This window comes from Aethalodelphis obliquidens, unplaced genomic scaffold (assembly GCF_003676395.1).
Source record: "Aethalodelphis obliquidens isolate GAN/ISIS:26980383/991018 unplaced genomic scaffold, ASM367639v1 scaffold97, whole genome shotgun sequence".
Lineage (NCBI taxonomy): Eukaryota > Metazoa > Chordata > Mammalia > Artiodactyla > Delphinidae > Aethalodelphis > Aethalodelphis obliquidens.
In genome coordinates, this window is record NW_020838041.1 from 743,374 (window position 1) to 761,918 (window position 18,545).

Sequence of the window (18,545 nt, forward strand, 5' to 3'; positions counted from 1 at the left end):
CACAAAACTTAGTGGCATAAATCAACCCTATATTATGGTCCTGGGTCGGGGTTTCAGACAGGACACCTAGAAAAAGGCTCATCTCTGCTCCACCCGGTTTCAGGTACGGATGCTCAAAGCCCAGAACTGAGATCATCTTAAGGCTTACTCACAAGTCTAGCAGGTGGTACTGGGAGGGTCAAACAGCTGAGGGAAAGAACACCTGGGCTTCTCAGGCTCCTCCCTCAGTCTACATGTGCCCTGTCCGTGTAAGCTCCCATCATGTGTCCTCAGGGTAGCCACACTGCTTACATGTCAGCTCAGGGCTCCCAAGGCACATGTCCTGAGGCAGAGTTGGGCAAAGGCTCTATCATCTGTCCTAACCTGTACTAAGAGGTCACACAGCATCATCTCTGTCTCATTCTATTTATTTATTTATCCATTCATTCATTCTCACTTTCTCTGAATACTTATGTATTAAAAATTATGATTACCAAGTATATCATTCTGTTTTCACACTCTTTAATATTCTCTTCCATTATGGTTTATCATACGATATTGAATAGAGCTCTTTATGTTTATATATATATGTGCTACATGTTTATAGAGTAGAACCTTGTTGCTTATCCATTCTCTATATAATAGCTTACATCTGCACATCCTATTTATTAAAGGTAAGTCACTGAGGCTGGCCCGTATCCACAGGAAAGAGAATCAGACTCCACACCTTCTAGCAGATATGTCAAGGAATTTGGAAACATGCATTAAACCAAGACAGATAGGTATGATGCAGAAAAAAGAAACATAGAATTTGAGAACAAGAAAACACACAGAATTACAGTTCACAGCATGGAAAATCACGGCTCAAAACTGGGATCAATGACAGTGCAGTTTGGCTGCATGTAGTGTGCCCGTTGGGAAGTCTTGAGAGACAGAAATGCTGGTGGTGTTAGGCAATGCCTCTCTTACCAAACTCTCTATCTCATGCCCCAGAGCTTTCCCTATTTTTCCTTCCACCTGTAGGCTCCCTCCTATGCACGTTCACAGGTCAAGCCTCCCATAGGGCAGGAGGTACTTAGACCTGGCAGTGTTAGCATCTATCTCTCCTCACTGCTTCACTCTTGAGCTATGAGTTGTTGAGACTGAATCCCTGGTCCTTATCTCCAGCCTCAGGTCTTACACATGGACTCTTGTTTTTATTTCTATTGCATCATTTTCTGCAGAATTTTTACTCTGAATTATCTTACCTATAGTTATGCTGGACTCTCAAATCAGACTTCTAAGGAGGGAAAGCAGTTCTGGTGAAGAGCATAGGAGGAAAGGAAGTTAATGCTCATTGGGTTTGGTCCTGAAATAGACACTCACAGATACTATATTATTTAGGCTGAGAAACAGGGAAGCGAGTCCATCTCCTTGGGTGAGGTTGGGCAGGGTTGGGAATCAAAGAGGCACCCCGGATTAATAAGAAAGGCTACAGTCTCCACAAAGACCATGGCAGAAAGAGAGCTGGGAGAGACACTTAGTCACAAAGACTGGATAAAATGGGAGATATGTGGACTAGAGTTGTGTGTGTGTGTGTGTGTGTGTGTAGATCTGTTGTCTATCACTTTGAAATCCACAAACATTGTTGAATTCATATTCATATCCCCAGGGCCTGGTTCTGGCTTTCAATAAACTTTTGTGGAACTGAAAAAGAACTGAATTATTGAGCACATGGGTGTCAGTTCAGAGAAAAAGAGAGAGAAGGGGATCTATCTAAGGCAAGCAAACACAGATGATGCTAAACTGTAAATCTAAACTGTTGAGTGAATTGGGTCCTTTCTATGTCGTGAGGGTCGTTTCTCCCCGCAGAAAGTCATTGGGACTGTGGTTGTAGTTTGCAGGGCTGTAGTTCCCGCAAGGAAGCAGGAAGAGGACTACTTATGAAAGATCAGAGCCCTTGCCTTTCCTTTTCATTCTCCCTGAAAACTAACTTCTCTCAGAAGACTAGAATTCTGCTTCTTGTGCATGGAGACAAATACAAGAAAAGCAGGACATCACTCTAACGTCTTGCTGGCATGATGTGCCTAGAAGTTGAGATCCCTTCGGTTGAGGTCCTCTGTTCCACTCTTGACCTGGGCTGAGATCAGAGGTGGTAATAATTCCCAGGCACATAGAGCAGCCTGAGTTCTTTCTTCAGTTCCAAAAATTCAAACACCAAAGTGAGCTTTAGAAAGGTGGGGGACTCAAGACAAAGGAGAAATTATACCCTGGAGATGGGACAGAGATGGCAAGCTATTACAATTTCCCTTCTGCAGGACACACAGCCAGACTCTGTTTTCCAGCCTCCCTGCAGTTAGGTGTGCCCATGTGACTAGGTCTAGACAACAGACTGTGAACAGTGATGCAGACATAGTAAAACCCCTTCCAGTTTGATTTTGTCTGACATGGTGACCTTGGAAGGGTGTTGAAGATGGCAGAGTCCTAGATGGAAGGTGACTGACCCCCTGGGTTGTCACTTGAAGGACAGCGGCCTAACTAATTAGAATTACTGCTTGAGATACTTGTAAACTAGAAATAAGCTTAAATGATGTGAAGCTTCTGAGTTTTGAGAGTATATTTTTTACATCAGTACCCATTCCCTTAACAGATAGAGAAGGTGCTTTTGAGTTAGGAAAACTAAATATGGAACTTCTGTCCTCCTTGAGCTTTAAACATATTCTTGGAAGAGAAACATGACCATCTGGTAAGTTAATGAACAAAGGGGTACTAATATAAAAAATATATGTAAGTTCTGTTGTATCATTTTCTTGGGGAGGTAGGATATTAGCTAGGTTTTTAAAAATTGGCAAAGTTTTTTTATAGTAAGAAGGAAGGAAGGAAGAGTATTTTAGGATGTGGTACTGATGAAGGCACGTAACAAGAAGGGATGCCGGGTTCAGAAAATCATCAACAGATAAGGCTGGCTGGAGCTTGTAGTGTGTGCATGATGGTAGAGCTCAGTATGTATGTAAAGGTATATTGAAAACAGACTTCAGAGATGCTTTCATACAAAATAGGGAACTTATAATATTTTTATATACAATAAAAATACTTTAGATAGGACTGAAATGGTGATGGAAACATTTTGGAAAAGGGGAGGCATGGGACAATGGGTATCTTGAATACCAGTGAGAAAAATATTGAAATTCTTGTAATATTGGGAGTAAGTGCCCAAACTAAGTTTCAGGACACTTCCTCTTTTAGACGGAGTCATTCGTGTCAATTTAAAAAATGCACAACGTGAGGGTTGTGAGTTAAGTTTTATTTGGGGCAAAATCAGGACTATAGCCCAGGAGACAGCATTTCAGATAGCTCTGAGGAACTGCTCCAGAGAGGTGGGGGGAAGGTCAGTGTTATATATGATTTTAGTGAAGGGTGGACGTGCAGTGAAGCACACATGTTGGCAGAGGTTTGCTGCTAGTCACGAGGAACAGATGTCACTATTAATGATTTTAGTGCTTTTCTAGATAAGAGGATATGCAAGAATTGTGCTCATAAAATCTTCTCCTGAAAATATCTATCTGAAGACCCGTTCTGCCAGTTTTCCCCAAAGCACAGATGCCTCGTTCCCGATCTCTGCCCTCAACTCCTTTCAGGGGGTGTTGAAAGTCAGCAACTGCAGCAACTCATGCTCATGATCCAGTTTGTAGCTGGCATATGAGACTAAGCCTTCCCCCATAAGCAACTGTAAAACTTGGGGGAAAAATATGGGAAATGGCTGTTTCAGGCATTAGACAACAGAGAGAACAAGAAGAGATTCCTGTAAGAAGAGATACTGGTCTCTGGGAGTGCCACGGTGCTCTGCCTGAGGACGTTCTATCAGTGACAGTACAGCAAGCTGGTGTTCGAGAAGAACAGGGTGGTCTTGTTGAGAAAATAGAGGCAGAAACCAGAGAATGGAGCTGCTGATGTGAATGGAATCTATGCAATGAGGATTAGGAGCTGAGGGTCTACACAGAGGAAGGGCCTCACAAGTCTGTGTGGAAGTTCCTTGAAAAATCCCACTTCCCGACATGAAAGCAAGAAGAAAGAAAGAAAGAATTCCAAACAGCTATCTACAGAGAAATAAAACTCATTACCAAACCTTCCCACAAAAATAACCTCAGGCCCAGGTGATTTCATGGATGAATTCTATCAACACTTAAAAGGGAAATAATACGAGACTGACATAAATTCTTTCAGAAGCTAGATAAGGAGGAAACTAAGAGCATAATCTCAATAACACACCATGAGAATGGGATTATAAGAAAAGAAAATTGCAGATTAATATCCTTCAAAAACATAGGTTTTGCCAAGATACTCAACCAAATATTAGCAAAATGAGTCCAGCTACATAAAAAAGAATAAGACATTATAACCAAGTGGAATTTATCCAGGAATACCAGATTTGTTCAGCATTTGAAAGTTCACTAACATTCACCAAAGTAACAGAATAAAGGAGAAAAAGATCATGTAGATCAATGAGAAAAATAATGTTGATCAACAGTGTCCATAAATGGACCTACTTGATTGATTTTTGACAAAAGTTTCAACATATGCAATGCTAAATCTCTTGTCTTTTTCAAAACATGATGCTGAAACAACTGAATATTCATATGGGAAAAAGTGGACTTTGACTACTACCTTACAACACTTGAAAAGTTAATTTGAAATGGTCATAGACCTAACGTTAAGAGTAAAAGCTATAAGGCTTCTGGAAGGAAACACGGGAAAAAATCTTTGATTTGATGGCAAAGATTTCCTAGATGTAAAAAAGAACTGAAACACAGCATTAACCACTAGAGGTGTATCAAAGTTAGGGTGGTGACAGCGATTGCCCCTGAATTTAGGTGTTGCATTATTTGTATAGAATTTAAACACAATAATAAAACTAGCTAAATTTAGTCTGCTTTTTTTTTTATCACCATGTATTCACAATTCTAATCGATATCTGTGATAAAATATTCCTCAGGTGGTGGGGGGATGCCTTTTTATGGTTTAAGTTCTAAACAATCACTATGATTACTTTGAGTTTTAATAATATCTAAGTAAGTTTCATATTAGCAATACTAATTAAGGATCTTTCAGCAAACATTATATTCCACGTGGAAGTTAATGCAACACGGAATCATGCAACTCCTAATTATCCAGTCAGCCACACACACAGAATCAGCTACACGTGTTCATTTTAGAAGTAAGTTCGTTTTGTTTCAGAATTATCCATGCTTGCATTGAGCTGACATCATGATCACCCTTTGATATTACTCATATTCTTGTGTCTAAACAGTAGCTTTAAAATATAAAATGATAGCAGAGTGACTGTAAGACCAAGAAACTACCTGAGCTAATTCAATTCTGTCACTTCATGTGAACATTAGGAACTTTGTGATAAGAATTTAAAACAGCAAAACATTGCGAATTGTGTGGTGTAATATTTTTACTTGTAAGTGAAAATTTTAGTTCATGAATGAGATATTTTCTGAATTGGAACACTAACTTTGAAATTAAATATTTCTTCTTTTAGTTGTTAAAGACTTGTATTAAAACTAAATAATGAATCAAGAAAACAGAGATTGTAATATTATTAATTTCTGTGACAGACCAATAAGTTGATTAAGTTATTTTCCTTTTGTAGAAAACCTACTTTTGTATAGTTAAAAGTACTGAGGCATTACGCTTTCCTCTTCTGCACTGTAATATTTATTTTTTACTTTATTTCTAATTGCTTGTTTTTACGAGTATTGATATATATCAGTACTATATATATATATATATATATATAATTTATACTTTTAAATAGATACACACACACACTGTGTGTGGTTCTATGCTAAGGCAAGAGTATACTAGGATAAATAAAACATAGTGTCTGCTTATACAGTATAAAAGACAGTGTCTATCCTCTAAGGAAAAGAGCTTTTTTTCACCTTCCCCAAGTATATACATAATAACTTCCTTAAATGCTACCTTTCTTGTTGTTTACATGTGACTATAGCATCTTTCACTTAACCTCTTCCTTTATTCAATGGAGTCCATGTTCAGAAATCAGTTATTATACACATGAACGATGAAGGCGTGGCCAAAAGGCATAAAACCCTAGGTTTGGAGACTAACCTTTTGAAAGAACCATACAATCATGCTAAATAGAAAATGCTTTAAAAACATTTGTTCCTAATTTGCTTCATCTGTAAACTTAGTCTATCAGACAGGTCTCTGTCCATATTCACACGCTCTCGTCACAGCTTGTCACTCCAGCAAGTATTGTGGGAACCACCTGTGCAGACGGGGATCCTGATAGCACGTCAGCCACGCTGACCACTGGAGTCCTGGAAACGAGAGACAGCAGATACCCAAGTGTTGGCACTGTTCAAGGGACAGGACCTGGTAACACTCCTGTGCTTTGGGCTTGGCAGGCCATGGGGGTGTACTACTGGGCTCCTCAGAAGGTCTACAGTGGGACTGGGCCCAGTGTTGTATGGTGGTGAACAACTTGGACACCAGCTCTGAACAACACACTCTTGCATTGATTCTCACCCTTCTCTATTTAGCATTTCAGTCTTGTTCCTCTGATCACTTCCCCAAATAAATTACCTGCATACAAGCTTTCGGCTCAGGCTCTAAGTGTTTGGAAGACCCGGGCTAAACCATTTAGTCAAAGTGTATTTTATGGGTTTTTTTCTCAGAACAGTACTGTTCTTTACACTTATGTGAGATCTTTCGGCTTATTTCACAAAGACCATTTACTTTGTGTTACCTGCCCACCAAACACTGACAGTTCAAGTATAGGTTAGTCTGTGTATATGAATGTCTACACACACACATCATGAAAAAAAACATATTTGTTATCCTGGCATTGAAAGCCTTCTCTATTCTGGTCCTATTTACCTTCCCAACTCCATTGGCCATTTTACCCTAATACAGAGAGATAATTAAATTCAAAATCTTTTTCCTTACTCCCCTCCCTCAAATCCAAAACTCTTTTTGCCTCTAAATATTTTTTATTTCCATGTCTTCATTTTATCCAGTTCCACCTGTGTCTCACCCATGAACTGTATACAAATGTTTAACATTTATTAGATACTGCATTTTATTATTTCCAGAATAAGTAAAAGCCTTCACAAATGAGTAAGACATTTCCTGGGAGGCAAAGAATGAGGTGGAGAGAAGGCAAGCCATTCTAGGTAGAAGTATCTGCTTATACCAGGAAAAGAAACAAATGTATAAGAATGTATCCTTGTATAAGAATCTGCTTATACAAAGAAATAAAATAAAGAGAAATATATGTTCAGTGAATTTCAATTTTATTAACATGTTAAGGAATAAAGATCTAAGAAGCCAGGTCTCTCTAAAGCCTGTGTTCCTAACCATTAAATTTTGTGCTACCCAGCCTCCCAACAAACTTCTTCATCTATGAAATGGTGTTAGTAATACCAATTTTGTAGCATCTTTATAAGGACTAAATGAGATCATGTTTATAATGGATGTATTCATATATCTATGTAAGTAAAATGTATATAAAGAGTATTTATAGTGGAATCTAAAAAATAAAACAAACAAATGAATATATACAAACAGACTCACAGATATGGACAATAAACTAGTGCTTACCAGTGGGGAGAGGGATGATGAGGGAGGGCCAAAGTGGAGTCAGATTTAGAGGTACAAACTACTAGGTATAAAATAAATAAGATACAAGGATATATTGTACAACACAGGGAATAGAGCCAATATTTTATAATGACTTTAAATGGAGTATAATCTATAAAAATACTGAATCGCTGTCATATGGCTGAAATATATAATATTGTAAATCAACTCTAATAACAAAGAGTATTTATATATAAGAAGTAAAAATTTAAAAAAAATCCAAGAAAGGCTTGGGGTAATCAATTCAAAAAAATTTTACTGTTGTGCATACTAAGAAATATACATTTTACTTTACCTTCCATTATTAGGGTAAACATATATCTTCTCATCCAACCTGTGACATTGTTGAATGTGAAAGGGACCACAAGAGATACTTAGGCTGGGAGAACAGATATAAATGAGACTACTTGTCCTTGGCAAACCAGAATGCATATATTCCCTAACCAGAGCATCCACAAATGTCTTCAGCTTTACCGTGAGCAATGCACAAGGAAATTTCTATTTCGTATTTTTGAAAATTCTATGGTGATCCATTTCGTTGATGACATGCTCACTAAGGATGAAGAAACAGTGGCTTAGAGGAAGAGAAAGATGTGCTTGAAAGCCCATACCTGTATTCCCCACCAGGAACTGCAGGCGTAAATGTAGGTAATGGGAAATCTTTGAAAGAATATGAGCACTGGTGTGACCTGACTCCATTTTCATGTTAGAAAGCCTGTTCTTGCAGGAGGGGCAAGGCGGGCTTTGCAGTTGACATAACCAGGGGTTATTATGGAGCACAGTCTTTTCTGTTAATTCTCACTCTAGATAATTAAACAGTTCATTTAAGGAAGATTATTCAGCTCAGTCCAGACAAATTAGAATTCTGGACAAATTAGAATATATATACAAGAAAATATATAAATTAAATGGAGTTTTACTAAAAAGATAAAAAATTTCTCCCCGACAGTCCATTTTCTTCACTCAGTGTTAACTGAAAATGCCTATTTCTTGATCTCTTCAGATTGTTTCAAGGTATGTTTCTGAGCTTTCTTATACATCCTACTTTCTTTGGTTTCCAAACTCAGTTTAAGTTTTGCATGTCAAGTCTCCATTTTATCCCATGTAAACCAGAATTTGAGGATAAGCACCAAGAAAATTAATATTTATTGAAATTGTGTTCCATTTTTTCCCAGGGAAAATGATAAAGTGTGATTTAAAGACTTTAAACTTTACTTGGACAATCAATTGCAACTAATGTGCAAGACAGTACAGAATAACATTTTCAGTTATGTGATCCACTCCATGATTTCTATAGGAATCAAAGAAAGCGGCAAATGTGAGCTGATATATTCTAGAACATCTTTGTGATTGTAATATTACTTGGATCTAAACCTTACAGAGTAAGATGTGAATGTAATCATTCCAGAAAAAATAATTCAAGAACATGCTTGAGCAACGAAGATTCAACAGTATCATCCATGTCTCAGTTCATTACAGAAATGGACAATTAATAGGTCTTGTCACGTTTTTGCCCATTTTTGTTTCCTATGGCATTTCTTTGGCTCACGATTTATTTACCCTGTATAGCTGTATTGAGGCTAACAATTATAACTGATGATTTTATAAAACACAAGTTATGAACAACATAAGAAACAAACACTCAAACATCTCAGACAGAGCCCAAACAGCAGTCAACAATCGGAAGAAAAGTAAATGCTGAAGTTTGATTATGTGGAGGAAAACTAAGTCGTTTTTTTTTTTTCTGTTGGATTATGGGGACAGTGTTCATCAGAATTAATTACATTAACAAAACATGTTTTTATGGGTTTGAATATGATTTTCAGCAGTGCTTAACTTTTATTTGTTTGCATATGTTTTCAAAAGACTGGAAGACCTATAAGAGCAACCAGTAGATTAAGTTGTGGCACAAGTCACAATTTAGAATGAACAGTGAAATGTTGTGGGTTTAACCCCACATGGCTAGAATGGGAGTAAAAAAGAAATAGCATCTTTAATTAATTTGGGAAACTTTACTAACCTTAAAGCCATGATCTGGGAAGATGAGAAATGGACAGAATGGAAGAATAGGATGCCTAAAAAAACTGCAGAGGAAAACAATAAGGAATATATATATAGGGATATAAAACTTAACCTTACTATTATTGGAACTTCATACACAATACCCAAAATTAATGCGCCAAAAAAGAAACAGAAGGTTTCTGGCTGTACATATAAGGAGTTTGAAAATTGCCTCTGAGGAAAAAACTGACCAGACTTAAAAGCCAGCAACTCTTTTTAGATCTTTAAGAGAGAGGAGGGCACAGGGAAAAACACTATCCCCAAGACTGGAGAAAAAGGACAGGCAAATAAGTGGATTAACAGCTCACAAGAGCAGAGACCTGAGTTAGAACCACTGTGCACAGCAGCGTGGGGGTAGAAACACTGGAAACGTAATTGACAAATTACTGGAGGCTCAGCACAGACGACTCTTTGAGAGTTAAAAAATCCAGGCCAACCCAGTCACAGGCAGACCCCATAATATTGTGAGATTTACTCCCAGGAGCTCAATCACGTTCCCACAGTAAATAGCAGAGAAAAATTCCCTTGTGCTTACAGCAGCGGGAGGAGAAAAGGAACCATTTTGAAATTTGCCAGAGAACTGTTTTTTAACAAGTCTGCCCACAGGGGAAGCTAGTTAACCAGAGCCTGACCTGCTGAGTGATGATCAGACCTTAACTACCTGCAAAAGGGAAATACCCAACTCCAGCCCATTCTACCCATCCTGTCCCATCTAAGCTGTGAGAAAAAACAAACAAACAAACAAACAAAAAAAAACCTGAGAAACTCTTGTGAAGTTTGCACCCTAGGGCATAGGCTCACTAAAAGACTGAGACCTAATTATAGGAATAGAAACACATCCCCTCCACCTGGACTTCACAACCACATTACTAAAGGGCTATTTAGAGCAGTTCCTTTTACCCAGTACATCATGTATGGCTATCAAGAAAAAGTTACTATGCGTGCCACAATACAGAAAACACAATTTGAAAAGACCAAGCAAGCATTAGAACCAGACATGGCAGGAACGTTGGAATTATCAGACCAGGAATTTAAAATAACTATGATTAATATGCTAAGGGCACTGATGGATAAAGTAGATGACATGCAAGAACAGATGGCCAATGTAAGCAGAAACATGGAAATTCTAAAAACGAACCAAAAAGAAATGCTAGTGATCAAAAATACTGTAAGAGAAAGAAATCCTTTGATGGGCTTATTAGTAGATACAGCTGAAGAAGGAATCTCTGGTCTGGAGGATACATCAACAGAATCCTCAAAAACTGAAAAGCTAAGAGAACAAAGACTCATATAAAACAGAATATCCAAGGATTATGAAACAACTACAAAAGGTGTAATATACACATAATGGAATACCAGAGGAGAAGAAAGAGAAAAAGGAAGAGGAGAAATATTTGACACAATAATGACTGAGAATTTCCTTAAATAAAGGTCAGATACCAAACCACAGATCCAGGAAGCTCACAGAGCATGAAGCAGGATACATGCCAAAAAAATACACACTGGCATATCATTTTCAAACTACAGATAATCAAAGATAAAGAGGGGGAATTGCTCTTTTGGGCCCCACAGGAAACCTTCTATATAAGGTTACTCCTTCAAGACCAGGAGACATATGGATCCACCTGGTACATAGAAACAAACACAGAAAGTTAGGCTAAATGAGGAGACGACAGAATATGTTCCACATAAAAGAACAAGATATAGTCTCAGAAAATGAACTAAATGAAATGAAGATAATCTATCTGAAAAAGAATTTAAAGTCACAGTGATAAAGATGCTTACCAAACTCAGAAGAATGGATGAAGACAGTGATAACTTCAACAAAAAGGCAGAACATATTTTAAAAAAGCCAATTAGAACTTAAGAATACAATAATTGAAATGAAAAATACATTAGATTGAGTCAGTACCAGAATAGATGATTCAGAAGAATGAATCAGCCATCTGGAAGACAGGGTAGAAGAACTTGCCCATTTGGAACAGCAAAAAGAAAAAAAATAATTAAAAAAAATAAGGATAGTTTAAGGGATCTCTGAGAGAACATCAAACATACTAAAAATTACATTACAGAGGTACCAGAAGAAGAGAGAAAGAGATATAAAACTTATTTGAAGAAATATTAACTGAAAATTTCCATAACCTAATGAAGGAAACAGATATCCGAGTACAGGAAGCACAGAGTCTCAAACAGATGAGCCCAAAGAGACCCATACAAACAAACATTATAATTAAAATGTCAAAAGTTAAAGGTAAAGAAAGAATCTTAAAGGCAGCAAGGAAAAACAACTAGTTACATACAAGGGAACGCCCGTAACAATATAAGCTGATTTTTTCAGCAGAAACTATACAGGCCAGAATGGAGTGGAACTTTATCAAAGTGCTGAATTAAAAACAAACAACAAAAAAAACCCTACAACCAAGAATAGTCTACCTGGAAATGTTATCATTCAGAGTTGAAGGAGAGATAAAGAGGCTCACAGACAAGCAAAAGCTAAAGGGGTTCACCACCACTAAACTGGCCATACAAGAAATGCTAAAGAGACTTCTTTAAGCAGAAAAGAAAAGTCCATAGCTAGAAATAAGGAAATGTATGAAAGGAAAAAACACATTGGTAAAAGCAAACATATAGTCAAGGTAGTGGGTCAACCACTTACAAGGCTAGTATAAAAGTCAAAAGACAAAGTAGTAAAATAAACTAAAACTATAATAATTAGTAAAGAGATACACAAACAAAAAGATGTAAAATATCATGTCAAAGAGTAAAATGTGGGGTGAGGGAATAAAACTGTAGTTTTTAAAAGGTATTTAAACTTAAGTGATCAACTTAAAATAAACTGATATATATATATATATATATATATATATACACAGATATAGATATATACATATATCTGTATATATATATATATATATATATATATATAGTTATACACAAATCTCATGACAACTGCAAACCAAAAACCTATAATACATATAAAAAAATAAAGAGAAAGGAATCTAAACATAATACTAAAGAAAATCATCAAATCACAAGGGAAGACCAAGAGAAAAAAGGAACAGAGAAGAACTACAAAAAACAACCAGAAAACAGTAAAATGAAGAGATGGAAAAAGATATTCCATGCAAACGGAAACAAAAAGAAAGCTGAGATAACAATACTTATATCAGCAAATTAAACTTTAAAACAAAGATTGTGGGTGGAGCGGGAAGATGCTGACTTAGCATCTCCCCACAACTAGGGCGCATGCTGGCTGCTGGTGGGGGGACACTCACACCCAAGGAGATGGGAAGAACCCCCAAGTGAAACAGTAGGATGTGGGAGGACTGAGCGGGGAGGAGAAGTGGAGGCCAGACAGGATCAGCGCCCCTGAGGCTGGGGAGATCAGGAGAGGCCAGTGGGAGGGACCCACCAGGAGGAATGGGAGAGGAGTGGAGGGTGATTGCCCCACCCATTTGGGCCCAGGGAGCCTGCTCAGCTCCCAGGCTGGTCCCCTGCCCTCCAAGGACCCCCTCTCCCTGGCTGCATTTGTCCTGGGGGCATATGAAGGAGGCTGAGGAGAGACAGGGGACGGCCCTCCGGGAGGAGCAGGATGTCCACTCTCCCTATTGTTATTCAACATATTTTTTGAAATTTTATCCACGGCAATCAGAGAGCAAAAAGAAATAAAAGAAATACAAATTGGAAAAGAAGAAGTAAAACTGTCACTGTTTGCAGATGACATGATACTATACATAGAAAATCCTAAAGATGCCACCAGAAAACTACTAGAACTAATCAATGAACTTGGTAAGGTTGTAGGATACAAAATTAATGCACAGAAATCTCTGGCATTCCTATACACCAACAATGAAAAATCAGAAAGAGAAACTAAGGAAACACTCCCATTTACCATTGCAACAAAAAGAACAAAATACATCAAAATAAACCTGTCTAAGGAGGTGAAAGACTTGTACTCAGAAAACTATAAAACAGTGATGAAAGAAATCAAAAATGATATAAACAGATGGAGAAATATACCATGTTCTTGGATGGGAAGAATGAATATTGTGAAAATGACTATACTACTCAAAGCAATCTACAGATTCAATGCAATCTTTATCAAACTACCAATGGCATTCTTCACAGAATTAGAACAAAAAATTTTACAATTCATAAGGAAACACAAAAGACCCCAAATTGCTAAAGCAATCTTGAGAAAGAAAAATGGAGTTGGAGGGATCAGGCTCCCCAACTTCAAACTATACTACAAAGCTACTGTGATCAAGAAAGTATGGTACTGGCACAAAAACAGAAATATAGATCAATGGTACAGGATAGAATGCCAAGAGATAAACCCACACACATATAGGCACCTAATTTATGACAAAGGAGGCAAGAACACACAATGGAGAAAAGACAGCCTCTTCAATAAATGGTGCTGGGAAAACTGGACAGCTACATGTAGAAGAATGAAATTAGAACATACCTTAACACCATACACAAAAATAAACTCCAAATGGATTATAAACTTAAATGTATGACCAGACACTATAAAACTCTTAGAGGAAAACATAGGAAAAACACTCTTTGACATAAACCACAGCAAGATCTTTTTTGACCCACCTCCTAGAATAACGGAAATAAAAACAAAAATAAACAAACAGGACTTAATTAAACTTAAAAGCTTTTGCACAGCAAAGGAAACCATAAACAAGACAAAAAGACCACCCTCAGAATGGGAGAAAATATTTGCAAATGAAACAACAGAAAAAGGATTAATCTCCAAAATATACAAACAGCTCATGGAGCTCAATATCAAAAAGACAAACAATCCAGTGAAAAAATGGGTGGAAGACCTAAATAGACATTTCACCAAGGAAGGCATACAGATGGCCAACAGGCACATGAAAAGATGCTCAACATCACTACTTATTAGAGAAATGCAAATCAAAACTACAGTGAGGTATCTCACACCAGTCAGAATGGCCATCATAAAAAGATCTAGAAACAATAAATGCTGGAAAGGGTGTGGTGAAAAGGAGACCCTCTGGCACTGTTGGTGGGAATGTAAATTGATACAACCACTATGAAAAACAGTATGGAGGTTTCCTAAAAATGTAAAAATAGAATTACCATATGACCCAGCAATCCCACTACTGGGCATATACCCTGAGAAAACCGTAATTCAAAAGGAGACATGTACCACAATGTTCATTGCAGCACTATTTACAATAGCCAGGACATGGAACCAACCTAAATGTCCATCAACAGATGAATGAATAAAGAAGATATGGCACATATATACAATGGAAGATTACTCAGCCATAAAAAGAAACGAAATTGAGTTATTTGTAGTGAGGTGGATGGACCCAGAGACTGTCAGAGTGAAGTAAGTCAGACAGAAATAATCAAATACTGTATGCTAATGCATATATATGGAATCTAAAAAAAAAAAAAGAAAAATGGTACTGATGAAATTAGTTGTAGGGTAGGAATAAAATGTAGACATAGAGGATGGACTTGAGGACACTGGGTGGGAGGGGGAAGCTGGGTTGAAGTGAGAGTAGCATCGACATATATAGACTACTGAATGTAAAATATTAGCTAGTGGGAAGCAGCAGCATAGCACAGGGAGATTAGCTCGGTGATGACCTAGAGGGTTGGGATAGGGAGGATGGGAGGGAGCCTATAGAGGAAGGGGACATGAAGACATATGTGTGCCTATTGCTGATTCACTTTGTTGTACAACAGAAACTAACACAGTATTGTGAAGCAATTATACTCCAATAAAGATCTATTAAAAAAAAAGTTAAGGAATTGACTAGCTATTCTGGAAGCAAAAAAAAATAAAGGGAAATATAAATGAAAAAAGTAATAAAACAAAGGTTGTAATAAGAGACAAAGAAGTATGTTATATAATGATAAAGGGATCAATACAACAAGAAGATATAACACTTGCAAATATTTATACACCCAACATAAGAGCACCTAAATATATAAAGCAGATTATTAACAGACATAAAAAGAGAAATTGATAATAATACAATAATAGTGGGGACTTTAATACCCCACTTACAACAATGGACAGATCATCCAGACAGAAAATCAAGAGGAAACATTGGCCTTAAATGACACTTTATAACAGATTGACTTCACAGACGTATACAGAACATTCCATCCAAAACAGCAGAATAAACATTCTTTTCAGGTACACCTGGAGCTTTAATATGTGATAGATCACATATTAAGCCACAAAACAAGTGTCGATAAATTTAAGATTGAAATCATATCAAGCATTTTTTTCCGATTTTGAGAGTATAAACTAGAAATCAACCAGAAGAAGAAAACTAGGAGAAAACACAAACACATGGAGGCTTAACAACATGCGACTAACAATCAATGGGCCATTGAAGAAATAAAAAGGAAGAAAAAAAAAAGTGAAAATGGAAACAAAACCTTCTAAAATCTATGGGACACAGCAAAAATAGTTCTAAGAGGGAAGTTTATAGACATATGAGTCTGCCTCACGAAATAAGTAAAATCTCAAATAAATAAAGCTTACACTTAAAGGAACTAGAAAAAAAATGAACAAACAAAGCCCAACATTAGTAGAAGGAAGGAAATAATAAAGATCAGACAGAAATAAATGAAATAGAGAAAAAAAGTTAGAAGAGATCAATGAAACTAAGAGCAGATTCTTTGACAAGATATATAAAATTGACAAACCTTTAGCCTGATGAGAGAGAGAGAGAGAGAGAGAGAGAGAGAGAGAGACCAAATAAATAAAATCAGAAATTAAAGAGAAGTTACAACTGATACCACAGAAATAAAAAGAGCATATGGGACCACTACAAACAATTATACACCACAAATTGGAAAATATAGAGGAATTGGATATATTCCTAGAAACATACAATCTTCCAAGACTGAATTTTAAAAAAATAGAAAATATGAATGGATAAATTACTAATAATGAATTTGGATCAGTAGAACAGCAACAACAAAAAACCTCAGCAAACAAAAGTCTAGGACCAGATGACTTTACAGGGGAATTCTACCAAATATTTAAAGAAGAGTTAACATTTATCCTTAAACTATTCCAAAATATTGAAGAGGAAGAAAGCTTCCAAATTCATTCTATGAGGCCAACATTACATTTATATCAAAACCAAACAAGGACACCACAAAAAAAGAATGTTATAGGTCTATATTCCTGTTGAACATAGATGCAAAAGCCCTCAATAGAATATCAGCAAACCAAATTCAAAAACACGTTAAAAGGATCATACACCATAATCAAGTAGGATTTATTCCAGTGACGCAAGGATGATTCAACATCCACACATCAGTCAGTGTGATATATTGCATTAACAAAATGAGGATAAAATTATATGATCATCTCAATAGATGCAGAAAAAGCCTTTAACAAAATTTAAAACTCATTTATGGTAAAAAACAAACAAACAAACAAAAACCTCTCAACAACGTGAGTATAGAGGAAATGTACATTAACATAATAAAGGCCACATATGACAAACCCAGAGCTAATATCAGACTCAATGATAAATGGCTAAAACCGTTTTTCTTAAGATCAGGAACAAGACAAGGATGCCCACTCTTGCCATTTTTATTCAACATAGTATTGGAAGTCCTAGCCAGAGCAATTAGACAAGAAAAAAAAAAGATAGCCTAATTGAATAGGAAGAAGTAAAACTGTCACTCTTTGCAGATTATATGGCATTTTACATAGAAAACTCTAAAAACTCTACCATGAGACTACTAGAACTAATAAATGAATTCAGTAAATTTGCAGGATACAAAATTAATATACAGAAATCTGTTGCATTTCTGTGCACTAATAACAAACTATCAGAAAGATAAATTTAAATAATTTAATTTATAGTTGCATCAAAAAAATAAAACACCTAGAAATAGATTTGACCATAAAGATGAAAGACCTGTACTCTGAAAACTATAAGACATAGATGAAAGAAATTAAAGATGCCACAAATAAATGGAAAGATCCTACCTTCATAGATTGGAAGAATTAGTATTGTTAAACTTCCCATAATACCCGAAGATATATACAGAGTCAATGCAAACCTGTCAAAATATCAATAGCAATTTTCACAGAACTGGAAGAAATAATCCTAAAAACTGTATTGAACCACAAAGTATGACAAATAGTCAAAACAATCTTTAAAAAGAAGAACAAAACTGGGAATATCATGTGCCTTGATTCAAACTATATTGAAAAGCTATAATCATCACAGCAATATGGTACTGGTGCAAAACAGACACATCGATTGATGGAATAGAATAGAGAGCCCAGAAATAAACCCACAGACATTTGGTCATTTATGATGAAGGAGGCAAGAGTATACAATGGGGAAAAGAGAGTCACTTCAGTAAATGGTGTTAGGAAAACTGGGCAACTACAAGCAAAAGAATGACTCTAGACCAGCATATTAGACCATATATAAAAATAAAATCAAAATAGACTAAAGACTTGAATATAAGATCGGAAACCACAAAACTCCTAGAAGAAAGCAAAGGCAGTCAGCTCTTCTACATTACAGTTTGTGAAATTTTTTTGGATCTGTTTCTTCAGGCAAGAGCCTCAAAAACAAAAATAAACAAATGAGACTACCTGAAACTAAAAAGCTTTTTCACAGTGAAGAAAACCAGTAGCAAAATGAAAAGGCAATCTACTGTATGGGAGAAGATATTGAAAATCATATATCCAGTAAGGGGTTAATATCCAGTATATATATAAAGAACTCATGAAACTTAATATAAAAAATTGATTAAAAACTGGGCAAAGGGGCTTCCCTGGTGGTGCAGTCATTGGGAGTCTGCCTGCCGATGTGGGGGAC

General features: G+C 36.5%; 1 long non-coding RNA gene across 1 annotated transcript in view; it reads right to left on the reverse strand.

The window, feature by feature from the left end:
• Positions 1 to 5,810: 5,810 nt before the first annotated feature.
• The window catches only part of LOC113614436 (uncharacterized), a 127,486-nt gene continuing 114,751 nt past the window's right edge, over positions 5,811 to 18,545 (reverse strand). The window contains exon 3 of the long non-coding RNA XR_003430624.1: positions 5,811 to 6,305. This is a non-coding gene — a long non-coding RNA (uncharacterized LOC113614436). The remainder of the gene's footprint in view (positions 6,306 to 18,545) is intronic.